General features: G+C 43.8%; 1 protein-coding gene across 15 annotated transcripts in view; it reads left to right on the forward strand.

Moving 5' to 3' along the window:
- The first annotated feature begins 1300 nt into the window (after window positions 1-1300).
- PRRC2C (proline rich coiled-coil 2C) overlaps window positions 1301-13727 on the forward strand; it is a 77520-nt gene continuing 65093 nt past the window's right edge. For all 15 annotated transcript variants that reach the window (XM_069862373.1, XM_069862384.1, XM_069862377.1 and 12 more), the window contains exon 1: window positions 1301-1448. The gene's annotated coding sequence lies outside the window, so the exon portion shown is untranslated. The remainder of the gene's footprint in view (window positions 1449-13727) is intronic.

Here is a 13727-nt window from a genome sequence, read left to right on the forward strand (position 1 = left end):
TGGGAACCCTAAAGCCCGTGGCAAGAAGGCAGAGCTCCTCCATGTGCCTGTGGGTGCCTTCATCTGAGATTTTTTTCTGCAAAACCAGTGGACAAGCACTGCACACTTGGCATCCCTCACCACCAGCCCCAAGGCAGCCTCCTGCACAGCAGCACCAGGCACAGAGCAGTTCCAGCCCCACACATGGGCACGGGGATAGGGATGGGAATGTGATGGGGAAGGGGTTAAGGATGAGGTAGGTGATGGGGATCAGATGGGATGGGGAAGGTTATGGGGAGGGTTATGAGGATGGTTATGGGGACAGGGACAGGGATGGAATGGTGTTGGGATGCAGATGAGATAGGATGAGGATTGAGCTGGGGATGGGGAAAGCGATGGGGACGGGGAGAGGGATGGGGATCCGGTTGCATATGGGGACAGGGGTGTTGATTGGATGCAGTGGTTATGGGGATGGGGACAGAGATGGGGATTGGGATGTGGATGAGATGGGGATGGGGATAGGATGTGGCTGGGGCGGGAATAGTTAAGGGGATGGGGATAGGGACAGGGATCGGTTTGGGGATGGGGATAGGGACAGGGATCGGTTTGGGGATGGGAAAAGCGATGGGGACATGGATAGGGATTGGATGTGGTGGGGGTGGTTACGGGGATGGAGAAAGCGATGGGGACGGGGAGAGGGATGGGGATCCGGTTGCATATGGGGACAGGGGTGTTGATTGGATGCAGTGGTTATGGGGATGGGGACAGAGATGGGGATTGGGATGTGGATGAGATGGGGATGGGGATAGGATGTGGCTGGGGCGGGAATAGTTAAGGGGATGGGGATAGGGACAGGGATCGGTTTGGGGATGGGGATAGGGACAGGGATCGGTTTGGGGATGGGAAAAGCGATGGGGACATGGATAGGGATTGGATGTGGTGGGGGTGGTTACGGGGATGAAGATTGGAGTGGGTGGGGATGGTTATGAGGATGGAGACGGTTACGGGGATGATTATGGGGACAGAGGTGGGGACAGGGATGCGGCTGGAATGGAGATGGGATGTGGATAAGATGGGGATGGGATAGGAACGGTTAAGGGGATGGGGACAGGGATGGGGATTGGGCTGCGGAAGGCGACAGGGACAGGGGATTGGATGGGGGGGGTGACGGGGCGGGGATGGGCGGCCCCGCCCGGTAGGGGGCGCTCCGCCCCCTCCCGCTCCCTCCCCCCCGCGCGCGCCCGCCCGACTGCGGCACGGCGCGGCCACGTGCGCGACGGCGCGTGGGCGGGGCGCGCGGTGACGTCAGACGTCGCTCGGCGCCGGCTTGGCCGCCCGCCATCTTGGCCCCCTCGGCGCGGTAGAAGCGGCTGAGGCGTTCGCAGCGCCGGGAGCGGTAGCGCCTTCGCCGAACACCGGAAGGCCCCGGGGACAGCCCGGAGCGCCGGCCCTGCCGCGCTGCGCGTCAGGTGAGCGCCCCCCCCACCGCCTCCCGCGGCGGCGAGCGAGCGGCCTGCGCCGCATGGCCCCGGGCGGGGGCGGCTTCCGCTGGGCCCCGCGGCCCCGGGAGGGCGCTGCCCGGCACCCGTGGAGGCCGGACCGCCCCGCCACGGTGGGGCCGCTCTTGCGGGGGCGCGGAGGGCTCGGGTGTCCTCGGGTGTCCTGTCCCTGCTTTTGTAATGGCTATGGGCCCTCCTCGAGGGAGGTGGCGCGAGAAAACCCGCCGTCTCCTTCGTGCCTCAGCGCTTGCTTTGTGACTGGGATTCTTTCTGCAGCAGTGCGGAAGGATGGGAGGCTTTTCTTATGGGGTGCCAGAGCCACATGCAGGGCGCAGTGCTCTGGTTTTCTACCCTGAAATATCCGTCCACCGTTCTCGAAATGCGCGGTGAAAGGCTGCTCGTGGGTTATTTGATGTAGGACTGAGTGATGCACCGTTCGGGAAAGTATAATTTTTGTACCTAGGGATAAGATTTGTAGGGGTGGGTTGAGCGGAGTCAGGGCCATGCTTACGGATACCGCTTAAAGGATGGTGGAAGCGTGGTTAGATGACACGACTGAAATGCAAGCAGCTAGTCGGTGGGCACTGCGCGATGGGCATAATGGGAGCCGTCGCCGAGGGATGTAGGGATGGCAGGTTTTGAGGCTAAGGATGGCCCAGATGGATTCCAGTTCAGGCCCCCTTATGGGGAAGGGGAGCCTGTGTGAGAGCATGGTATTGGTCATTGAATGGAATGTTTTGGCTTTTTGTATTTCTTTCCTTTTTGTGTCTCACACATGTTTTGTAAGTTTTTTCCTTTGTGAAAGGTCTTGAACCCTGTATCATTGAGGAAGGACCGTTTTTCTGTGTCGCTCTGATTACTGAGGTCAGATGGGTATGGTGCTAGCAAGTAGCATTATTTCCAACAGAGGGAACAGGACTGTAATTTTTAATAGCTTTGTTTTTTCTGCAGCGAGGCATCAGGCGTGCCCATTGTCTGGTCTTAAGAGCTCTGCTCAGACAAGAAACTGCTTTAGGAGGGGGGGAGGAAACAGGACATGATCTCATTTGTCCATCAATGAGAAACAAAAGGATTACCGTCTAATACAGACTGCCAGAATCTGAATGACTGTCGATTTTTTTTTTAATTACATAGTCTAGAGAATTTTCCTTCAAAGCTTGTTTTAGGGTGTTTAGTGTAACTGTGCCACAGTCTCCTTGGGACTAAGGAGTCTCAAAGTTTTGGGAGTTCTTTGAACTTTATGTATAGAGTGAAAAGACAATTTGTGCCTCAGTGTTGTTTGGTGACTGGGGAGTATGACTGCTTTGGTGGAGGTGTGTGCTTAAAAGGTGGCTGCTTAAACTGAGGTGAGAACTGGATAGGCTGGTGCTTGTGTGTGAAGGCCAGGATTATGGTCTCTGTGTATGTCCTTGTTGCTAAAAACTCTGCCTTAGTATGTGTTTCCTGCAGAAAGTATTGCTTGGGTAAATAATAGCTTATAAAATCTGTATGCAATAATTTCTGTGCATTTTGCTAATGAAAATATTCTGTCTCTTTGCAGTTTAATAGCAATTGATAATTTCTTTACTGTCATGTAGACTTCAGAATAGAAACCTTGGCTTTTTGTAGTGCAGCTTGTGAAAAAAAAAAACAGTTACATCAAACTGAAGCTTTACCTTGGTTACTGGGGTCCTTGTTCAATGGTACAGATTTATGGTATGCACCTTCTGTAGGTTCTTTTTCCCTGCATCCTGAAGTCTACTAGGGAAAGTGAAACAGGACAGGAGGAGCAAGGAAAAGGATGCAGTTCAGAAGGGAGCACTCTTAGGTTTTGTTTTCTCTGAATGAGTGCTGTATGTCTGTAAAGAGAAGGAACGTAGGTCAAAACAGTATGATGTATGGAGTTGACTTCAGACCTTGATGTCCTAGGCTACTGAAAGTGTAAGCCCTTTGTTCCAGGATTTTTTCCAGGCTAACTAAGGGGAATGATGTGAAAGTGGAGAGAGGGTGGAAAATACAGTTTAAATACCATATAAGGGTGGCATGCATAAGAGGCTTAGATGTGGAGACAAAGAAAAAGGTAGCTTTTGCAGGGGGATTAAACCCTTTCATAGGGAGTTCCTGCAGAGGAACAAACCCCCTTAGCAAATTGGAGATGTAAGCGAATTAAAAATATTCTTTCTCTTTCTTTTGAAGAAGTGTGGAGCGTCTTTGGAGGCTGTGTAGAGTAATGGAGGGTTTGAGGGGAAAAAAAACTCCGCCCTGAAAATGCACCACCTTTCCACTAGTTGGGGATGGATGTTGGGCTTGTAACGCCGGGACTGCGAGTGGTGTTTTACTGGTAGAACCAGTTGATCATCTTCTGTAGGGAATTTTTTCTGCACCTAGCTTCATGCCCTCCTTTTGGGGTGAGTTTCACAAAACCCTGTAGAAAATTGCCCATGGGTGAAAGCAGCAGGTGTAAAAATGAAAGGTGGGATTTGTTATGGGAGATGGGAGGAAATACTACTATGTGCATGTTGTTGAAACAAAAATGGAATGGACAGAAGTCTTAAAAACCACATAAAGAGTAGAGGAAGACAAAGTCCTAATAATAATGAGATGAAGACAGCTTTTATGTCTATGAAGAACAGGCTAACAGAAATACTGTTTTTATTACAAATACCTCAACCATTACATAGCATTCTAACTAAATGCTAACAAACGAGTCCACTACAGATTGTGAACACATATTAAAAGGAGCAGCTGTGTATCCTTCATGTTGTTCATGTTTTTATGTATCTGGCACTGTCTTGATTAACAGTAAAATTACAGTGAAGAATCAACATTATGTATCTGCTATACGAAGTATGATGGTGATAAAATTTAACTAGTATGTATTTGTAAATAATGTGGGCTGTGCTTTCAGGAGCTTACTACACTGGAGAGAAGAATAGCTACACTTAATATTAGGGTGCATCTAATGCGTGGGTAGTGCCTGGTGAACTGCAGCATTGCCCGGTGCCTAGTGACTGCAAAGAGTGGTCTATTAAATATCTCTTTAAATCAATGTACAGATGATGCCTAGGTGAAATGGCAGCTTTACTCAATTTTTAGTTAGTTGGGATGTAGGATTTGGCTCATTGTGCTTGAAGGTATTGGGTGGTTTTTCATAGTAAAACTAGTGATTAGTAGGTTGCCCATTTTTTTGCTGCAGTTCTTGATTAAGCTAGCAAATCAAATGTTCTCTGCTTAGAAAAGGAAACCTTTTCAGATTGTCCTCATTAAATCACATAAACAGCTGCAGCGTATTTTAAAATTAATATTTTGTAAGCATATGACTTTAATACTCCTAGATTTTAGTGTTTGACTATTTTAACTTCTCTTTTAAAATTATGACTGTAGACTTATATTTGCAGGAGTAGTAGTTTAAGTTTTCGTTGGCAAAAGAAACATTATTTAAACAATTTGAATCTTCAGCTAAGGTGGAAGTGAAGTAATATCCTCATTTTGTTTGAGAAGTCAATGATTTTCTCCCAATTTAAGACTTTAAATGCTTTAGGACTTAAATATTTCTTCTATTTCAAAGTCACCTTATATTCCACTGTGGGACTTTATTGTCTGTAGATCAATGCATTGATGCTTTCATTTTGTAGAGAAATAAAGTATTGTATGTATTGACTGGCTTGTTTTATAGTAGTGTTCGGGACAGTTGGTACTTCCAGTACACATGGGTCTAGGTGTATATATTGGTACACAGCAGAGATGCTCTAGTGAGGAGGAACAATAACATTTCTTCTTGCCAATGTGTGTAAATATAGGGAAGCTGCCTTCTAGTAAGAAAAACTTGCCTTTGGCTTGTGATATAGGTGCTCGATTAATTTGCTGGAGTCGCTTTGCTTAGGAGATGTTTTTCATGCCACAGACCAAGCTATCAGCATGGACAGAGCTTTTGTAATAGGCACTTAACTTCAGAAAAAGAAATGTTTTTCCCGGAGTATTTTGATACTATATTGAGCCTTAGAATCATAGAATCACCAGGTTGGAAAAGACCACTTGGATCACCGAGTCCAACCATTCCTATCAAACACTAAACCATGTCCCTGAGCACCTCATCTGCCCGTCTTTTAAATACCTCCAGGGATGGTGACTCAGCCACCTCCCTGGGCAGCCAGTGCCCAATGACCCTTCCTGTGAAAAATTTCTTTCTGATATTTAGTCTGAACCTCCCCTGGCGCAGTTTGAGGCCATTCTCCCTTGTCCTGTCCCCTGTCACTTGGAAGAAGAGTCCAGCCCCCTCCTCTCTACAACCTCCTTTCAGGTACTTGTAGAGAGCAATAAGGTCTTTCTTCAGCATCCTTTTCTCAAAGCTAAACAATCGCAGCTCCCTGGGCCACTCCTCATAAGGCTTGTTCTCCAGCCCCTTCACCAGCTTTGTTGCTCTTCTCTGGACACAATCCAGAGCCTAAATATTCTTGTGGCATGGAGCCCAGAACTGAACACAGTATTCAAGGAGCGGTCTCAGCAGTGCTGAGTCCAGGGGCAGAATAACCTCCCTGGAACTGCTGGCCATGCTGTTTCTGATACAAGGCAAGATGCCATTGGCCTTCTTGGCCACGTGGGCACACTGCTGGCTCATGTTCAGTCCCTGTCAATCAACACCCCCAGGTCCTTCTCCTTAATTATTACTTAATTATTTACTTACTGTATCTTGAAAGCAGAATGTCAAGGCACACGGAGTTTTGGGGGTTTTTTTTGGTTTTTTTTTTTAAGCAGAATAAATACAGAACCAAGAGCAACTAAAGTTGTTAAACTTAATTCGTAGCCATCTGTCTGTTGCAAGGTAACTTCCATGGAAAACGGGTTTTGCAGTGCTGAAAGGCAGATACGTAAGGTGGCTATGCTGATAAGGCTTTTTTAATTTAGCACCTCATCTTTTTTTTTTTTTTCTTTTTTTAACACAACATTACAGATTCCAGTCTAAAGCAGACCATTAGTTTAGCAAACCATTGTTGTCCAGAAGTGTTGTTAACGTGGCTTTTGTAGCTGTGTCTCTTGCACGCTGCTCATCCTTTCAGTGAAGGAGGAGATCATCTCTGTTCCAAGAAATTAGTGAGTCACAGGGGAAAAACATGTAACCAGAGATCCAGAGGTTAACAGGCAGTAGGTGGAAAAGGTTTGAGCCGCTATGAGTGCTTTCTGAGCTGGACCAGACCAAGGAGCAAATTCTGCCGGATTTCTATGCATGAGAGTAAAGTTTTTTTATTGATGCTGTCAATGATGTATTATAACCTGGTGTGTTTTGCAGTGCTGGTACTCGCCATCATAGTGGGAGTATTTAAAAAACTGTAAAAACAAATATGCTATAATGTCTCTTAATACACAGGAGAAATTGTGGGGTATTTTTCACGTATATGTATTAGATTAGGAATGTGGTGGGAGTTATGGGCAACACAGAATTTGACTATTGGACAAAGGAAGTTTTGGAGCTGGTAACTGGTAGCTTGGCTCGCCATGTAGCTGATGAGAGTAACTTATTGAAAGGTTTTTTCATCCTGCTAGGTTTGTACAAAACTCTGTATAAAAATGTTTATTTTGTAGATCCCTAATATTGACGAGAGTACTTCCATCATCAGGTTGGAACAAAAGTATCTTGAGAAGGTGAACAGAAGAAAGTTGAAAAAATAGCTAGAGAAAAGGGAATTAATTTTGGCACATCTGTTCTGAAAAGGAATGAAAATCCTTAATGATGTAGCCCTAGAGTGGTTCTTATTTGCTTCCAGAATATTCTGGAAGCTGTAACTATTTATGTTACTTAAGGGTTGATCTATGAATAGGGGCTTTGGAAAAAAACAAATTTTGTATAAAAAATTGCTTGCAGTTGAGGTCAGGGATACTTTAAAGGTATATAGAAAGGTATGATGTGGAGAGGAATCCACTGCTTAAAATGAGTTGTGGTTCCTTGGGAAGAGTGATAAAACTAAGTGTCACTTCTTTTATCAAGAAATGTTCATTATTACAGTGGGGCTTGGAAATTGTGGTAAAGTAGCAGGAAGTTGAACTCTTGAAAAGATTCTTTGAATTATTCACAGCAAAAAATGGTTTTACATTTGTCTCTTAATCTATCCTGCCCTCTTCTGCTGTCCTGTTCAACATGGGGTGGGTGGGAAGGATTGAAAATATGCCACCAGTTTAAATGGCATTGTTTCAGAGTTTGTAATAAAGTGCAGGGGTTTTTGCAGTGAGATTATGAAAACAAAAGGGAAAAAAATAAAGTCAAGAGATGAGTGATTTTAAATGGCGGCAACTTCTGCTCATCTGTCCAGAATCTGGTCTGTTTTATGTACCTATTGATTGTCCTTCAGCAGGTTCCTAAAAGGAAGTGTTTTGCACCAAATATTTTGACTGACATCCTTCAGCTGTTGTTTCTGGTACCTCAGCCCAGACAACTGCCTGCAGAACAGATCATGAGCCCTGTTCAGCCTGCAGCTGGAGTCAGATCTACTGAGGCACAGCCACAAAGGAAACACAGCTCGCTGTTATTCTATATGTTTTGAACTAAGAGAAAATCCAGTAATATGTGGAGGCTTCTTGCTCATACTCTTTTTGCTGTAGGGTGCAAGCAATTCTGTTTCCTTTATTTTTGCAAATGCATCCTCAAACCCACCAATGAAATCTAAATGTAGCAAGTGCAGAGAAGTGCTGTCCATTTGGGTATTTTCAGCAGGCTCATTTGCACAGGTGTGAGAATCCCGCTGTGTCATCAGTTGTGTAGCTTCTTTTGCAGCCCTACTGCACACTTCCTGCTTTCTTCCCAGTTCTCAGCTAGCCAGAGCAACTGCTACTCGGGATGCCACTAAGAAGGAGACTCCCCACGTCGCTTTCTGTGTGCACAGGGACAATGGGTATCCCAGTATTTTTGCCTTTTCGGACTTCTGCTGGATGACATGATGCAATTAAGCAAGGAACAAAGTGGTACTTGTGACAACATGCTAAGTGTGTTTGTAATTTTTTTCTAAAGGACTATTTGTGATCTTAAACATTAACAGCTGTCCTTACTGGGAGCAGCTGTGGTCAGAATAAACTGACCTAAGAAGCCTAGTGAGTAGTTGTAGCTTTTTCAGTTGAAAGAAGGATTCTTATAGGTAAGAGAGGTTACGTTATTTTTCTGTATTCAAGTGTAAAACACTGCCCATCAACCTACGATTTGAATACCGCACTTGGATAATGGGTATATGGCTTGTTTCTGCAAGCATTTGCTTTAATTTATTCCCTTATCTTTTTCTCAAATATGCAGTGTTTCAGTTTTGAGAGCTTTGAAGTTTTCTTATTCTTCTAAATAATGGAAATTTCTTTAATAAATGCTTTTGCAAATCTTGAAAATGAAAATCTCAATTGGCATTTGCATGTTGAAAAGCTAATTTGGTGAAAGCACTTAGATTGTTCTGTTCCCAGAAGTAGTGAGAACGCATCTTATTATGTTGCTATCTTTAATTGTATAGAAACCGTTATTTTTTTCTTGTCCTGGCTTCCTTCCAGCCCTTCAAAGTTCCTGCCACAGTTAAAAATTTACATATTAATAAAGCTTCTTAGCCAACGGCATGAAACTGGAAAATAAAAAAATCTGCAAAAATTTTGCTGTAATACCTGGTGACAAACAAAAAAGCTTTGTAAAGAAATTGTCAGACTATGAAGGAATCAAGTAATCTGCCTTAAAAGTGAACTGCAAAGAAATTTTGGGTCTTATTTTCAGAAAAAAAATATATTTTCAGTTGAAATGTATTTGATAATTTGCAAAACATCAGAATTATTCTGATATTTGAGGATTATTGGAACATGGCAAGAAAAACTTCTGTTAGTGCATTAGCTTTATGGTGTGCTAGTTCTGGCTTACATGTGGCATGTGCTGTCAGTCTGCTGGAATATCTTAGAAAAAGCTTTCTGACAAAGGCGCTATTCAGATGTACTTCGATAGCTTGAAAGTGGGCTGGTAATTGAAGTAATACTTTTAATACAGTACAGTTAGTAGTTATTAATATCTGTCATTTTTACTTTGTGGTGGTATTAAGTTTCTTTCTGCTAGTCTGGTTTATGTAGAATGAATGAGTAAATGAACTAGATGCTTGTAATATCAGTGACAGCAGTAGTGTGTTTCATGCGATTACTGTACCCCACTGGTGAAATTTTAGTCTAGTGACTGTTCTTCTCATATAATGTAGATTTTAGTCTTCCTAGGCTCTAGAAGCTTTTTGTTCATATATTGGTGAGACACAAGTTCCACTTTGCATTGCTGCTTTATTCTGCCTCAACCTAAACTGGGAGTTGCTCTGAAAAGAATTGTAAGCTCATTCTGCTAGCCTGTCAGTCATTGATATTGGAGTTTGCCAGGAGACACACAGAGAACTGTTTCTTTAAAGCCGACTCCATGTTAACTTCAGTCAGGAGTATCTGGGACTAATGCAGCCTTCCAAAACCGTGACTGTAGGGACAGAAGCAAGATATACTAGATCAGTGTTGAGGTTGGCATGTTTATAACAAGGTCATTCTGTCTGCATTCTATTCCATTCTAGTAGGGGTAAACGCTGAACCCAATGTGCCTTTTGTCTAGTGGCATGTGTACAGGGTTTTTGATTCTCATAATTTTATGGTACCTGTGATGCATGCAACTATGGTGTACAGCTGCAGCCTTTATGTCCATGCTCTTTGTTGTTTGGTTGTATGCAAATTCCATCAGTATAGTAACCTAAAGAACTATCCCTCATGTTCCGAAGAAGTTTGAAAACACGACCAAAGTAAATTTTCTAAACTCAGAAGCCAAATTAAAGTCACTTCTGTCTAGATCTTTGATGCCAGTAATCTTTTCTTCACTACATGGAAGATTAGAGCCTTAAGGCTGAGTCTGAACATGATATATTTCACTTCTTGCAGATACTTCAATGCTAAAGTAAGTGTAGGAGAGATTGCTGTAAGAGTGCTGTGTGCCTAAAGGTCTGGCTGTTGGAGATGACAGATGTTGGGTTTTCAGTTCAGAATTGTGATGTAAATACTCTAAGCAGAATGGTTTTTAGGGAGCGTGTGTATTTAATTTAGTAAAAGTTATCTTGAATTTACTAAGCAGTACTTTAGGTGTTTGAGGAGGGTCTGTCTGGCTTTGCATGAGTGGTGGAACATGAAGGTGCAGTGGCAAGTCTAATGATGTTCATGACTAGGAAGCTTTAGGCAACAACAGAGGCTTTTTTGTTAAAACTCGGATACTTGTGCACTTTTTCACTGCCTAACTTCTGATAATTCAAAGAATTACATTCTACTATTAGAAATTCTGGAAATAGTGTTCAATGTGACAAGCAAAAGAGGGGAGGTTTGGAGCCTTAATTTGTCATCTGTATTTAGGCTGGAGAGAGAAAATACATTGAGGGGAGTTTCTTAATTTCATAGTCATAGAATAGTTTGAGTTGGAAGGGGCCTTAAAGATCATCTGGTTCCAACCACCCCGCCACGGGCAGGGACATACCACTAGATCAGATTTAACACTTTGATACTTTTTAAAATTGATTTCTATTTTAATAGTAAACTTCTTTTTAAAATACACAGCTATTGTCTTTCCTTTACAAAGTATATAAATGTGCTAGAAAAATTACTAGAGTGAAAACTGTAATGTGAAGACATGGGTGCAGTAGGCTGAGGAAGTATTTTTCCCTTTGGGAAGAAGGGCAGGGCTTGATTGCTAGTCAGTCCTGAGCTCCCTTTATGTCACTTTTTCACCTTCTGCTGGTTTGCAGGGCTCTGCACTCCAGACCTCAGTCACTGTCTGTTGGGAGCAGCTGCTGCTTCAAGTCTCCTTTTCTGGGGTGATGTACCTCCTCCTTGCTAATTTTAGCCCCAATGCTACCTCTTGAGCTTGTTTGTATCTCAGTAGCTACCAAGTAAAAGTTAAATATGTGCTGACTCCTGGTGAATTTCTCAATGGTAGCAGTGAAAGTACTGGTGAAAAGTTACTAGCCGCTGTGCTAATTTAAGTCACAAGGTGGGAACTTCAGCTCAGATTGCACTGTGAAGGAGCTCAGTTCCTATTGACTGTAGCATGAGGTAGATGGTAAAATAGATTCAAAGAGCATGGCTTTAGTCTGAAACTTAATTTCAGCTAATCAGCCTCTTCTAGTTAGAGAAGTGGTGCCACTGCTTTGTCCATCCAGTTTTTTTACTTAGAAAAGAAATAAGGGGGATTTTTTGAGCTATTTCTTTACTATCTTATTCTGCCTGACCTAAGAATTTAAAGACCAATGTTGGATGCTGTTGAAGTGAAAAGAATTCTGTGCAGGGCTTCGGAAAGAACCGTTTATTTTCAAGAGAACTTGCTTAGAGTATATGGCCATCTCTTTACAAAGACGACAAAAAAGTGTTTAAAAAAAGTTAAGTAATTGTTTTGTTGTCTTTTAGAACCTTAACAACGTTTAAAATCTGCTATCTTTGTTCATCTCAAAGCCACAGCTTTTTGTTCATTAATTTATAACATGTCTTCTGTAGCCAGTCTTAGGTACTACTTACTGTTTAAGTGTTTCATTGATAGCTCATTGTACATTTTAGATTTTAATCTCCTCTTGTAATGGGTTTATATCTCAAGTATGGAAGAATCTACAGCTGGAAGAGCACTTATAAGTGTAATTATAAAGCTAAAGTAGACAGAGGTATTACATAGAATCAGAATCATAGAATAACTAGAGTTGGAAGGAACCTTAGACATCATCTAGTTCAAGGCCCCATCCAGCCTGGCCCCCCAGCTTCCCTGGGCAACCTGTTCCAGGGCCTCACCACTCTCATAGTGAAGAAATTCTTCCTAATGTCTAGTTTAAATCTGACCCTCTCCAATTAATACCCATTGCCCCTAGACCTATCGCTGCAATCCTGTGTAAACAGTCCCTCCCCATCTTTCTTGTAGGCCCCTTTCAGGTACTGGAAGGTTGCTATAAGATCTCTTTGGAGCCTTCTCTTCTCCAGGCTGAACAGGCCCAGCTCTCTCAGCTTGTCTTTGTATGGGAGGTGCTCCAGCCCTCGTATCATCTTTGTAGCCCCCACTCTGGACCTGTTCCAACAGCTCCATCTCCTTCTTAGGTTGAGGATTCCAGAACTGGACACAATACTTCAGGTGGAGTCCTGCAAAAGAGGAATAGAGAGGCAGAATCACCTCCCTCAACCTGCTGGCCACCCTTCTTTTGATGCAGCCCACGATACGGTTGGCCTTCTGGGCTGCAAACGCACATTGCCAGCTGATGTGGAGCTTCTCATCAACCAGCACTCCCAAGTCCTTCTCTACAGGGCAGTTCTCAAATCATGTCATCCATCCTGTACTGAAATCAGGGATTGCCCTGGTGTAGGACTTTGTACTTGGCCTTGTTGAACCTCATGAGGTTCTCACAGGCCCACTTTCCAGTCTGTCCGGGTCCCTCTGGATGATGTCCTGTCCTTCTGGTGTGGCAACTGCACTACTCAGCTTGGTGTCATCTGCAAACTTGCTGAGGGTGCATTCAATCTCACTGTCAGTATCACTAATGAAGACATTAAACAGCACTGGTCCCAGTACGGACCTCTGAGGGACACTACTTGTCATGGATCTCCATCTGGACTTTGAGCCATTGACCGCTACTCTCTGAATACTGCCCAACCAGTTTCTTATCTGCTGTGCCATCCACCCATCAAATCCATATCTCTCCAGTTTAGAGAGGAGGATGTTGTGTGGGACTGTGTTCAAAGGCTTTACTGAAGTCTGGATTGATCACATCCATCAGTTTACCCTTGTCCACTGCTGTGGTTACCCCATCATAGAAAGCCACTAAGTTGGTCATACAGGATTTGCCCCTGGTGAAGCTGTGCTGGCTGCCATTAATCACCTCCGTGTCCTCCACGTGCTTTAGCATGTCTTCTAGGAGGATTTGTTCTATGATCTTCCAGAGGCTGACATGTTGGTAGTTCCTGGTGTCGTCTTTTCTACCTTTTTTAAAAATGGGCACAACATTGCCCTTCTTCCAGTTACCAGGGACTTCTCCTGATTGCCATGGCTTTTCAAATATTGTGGAGATTGGCTTGGCAACCACATGTGCCAATTCTCTCATGACTCTGGGATGCATCTCATCAGTTCCCATAGACTTACATATGTTCTGGTTCCCCAGGTGGTCACGAACTTGATCCTCCTCTATAGTGGGGAGGGGGTTTACCCCGCTTGTCACCATCTTGTTGTCCCATGACCCAGGAAGGGTGAGGAGAGCAGTTGTCAGTGAAGACTGATGCAAAAATGTT

Source organism: Phaenicophaeus curvirostris, chromosome 8, assembly GCF_032191515.1.
Source record: "Phaenicophaeus curvirostris isolate KB17595 chromosome 8, BPBGC_Pcur_1.0, whole genome shotgun sequence".
NCBI classification, from domain to species: Eukaryota; Metazoa; Chordata; class Aves; order Cuculiformes; family Cuculidae; genus Phaenicophaeus; species Phaenicophaeus curvirostris.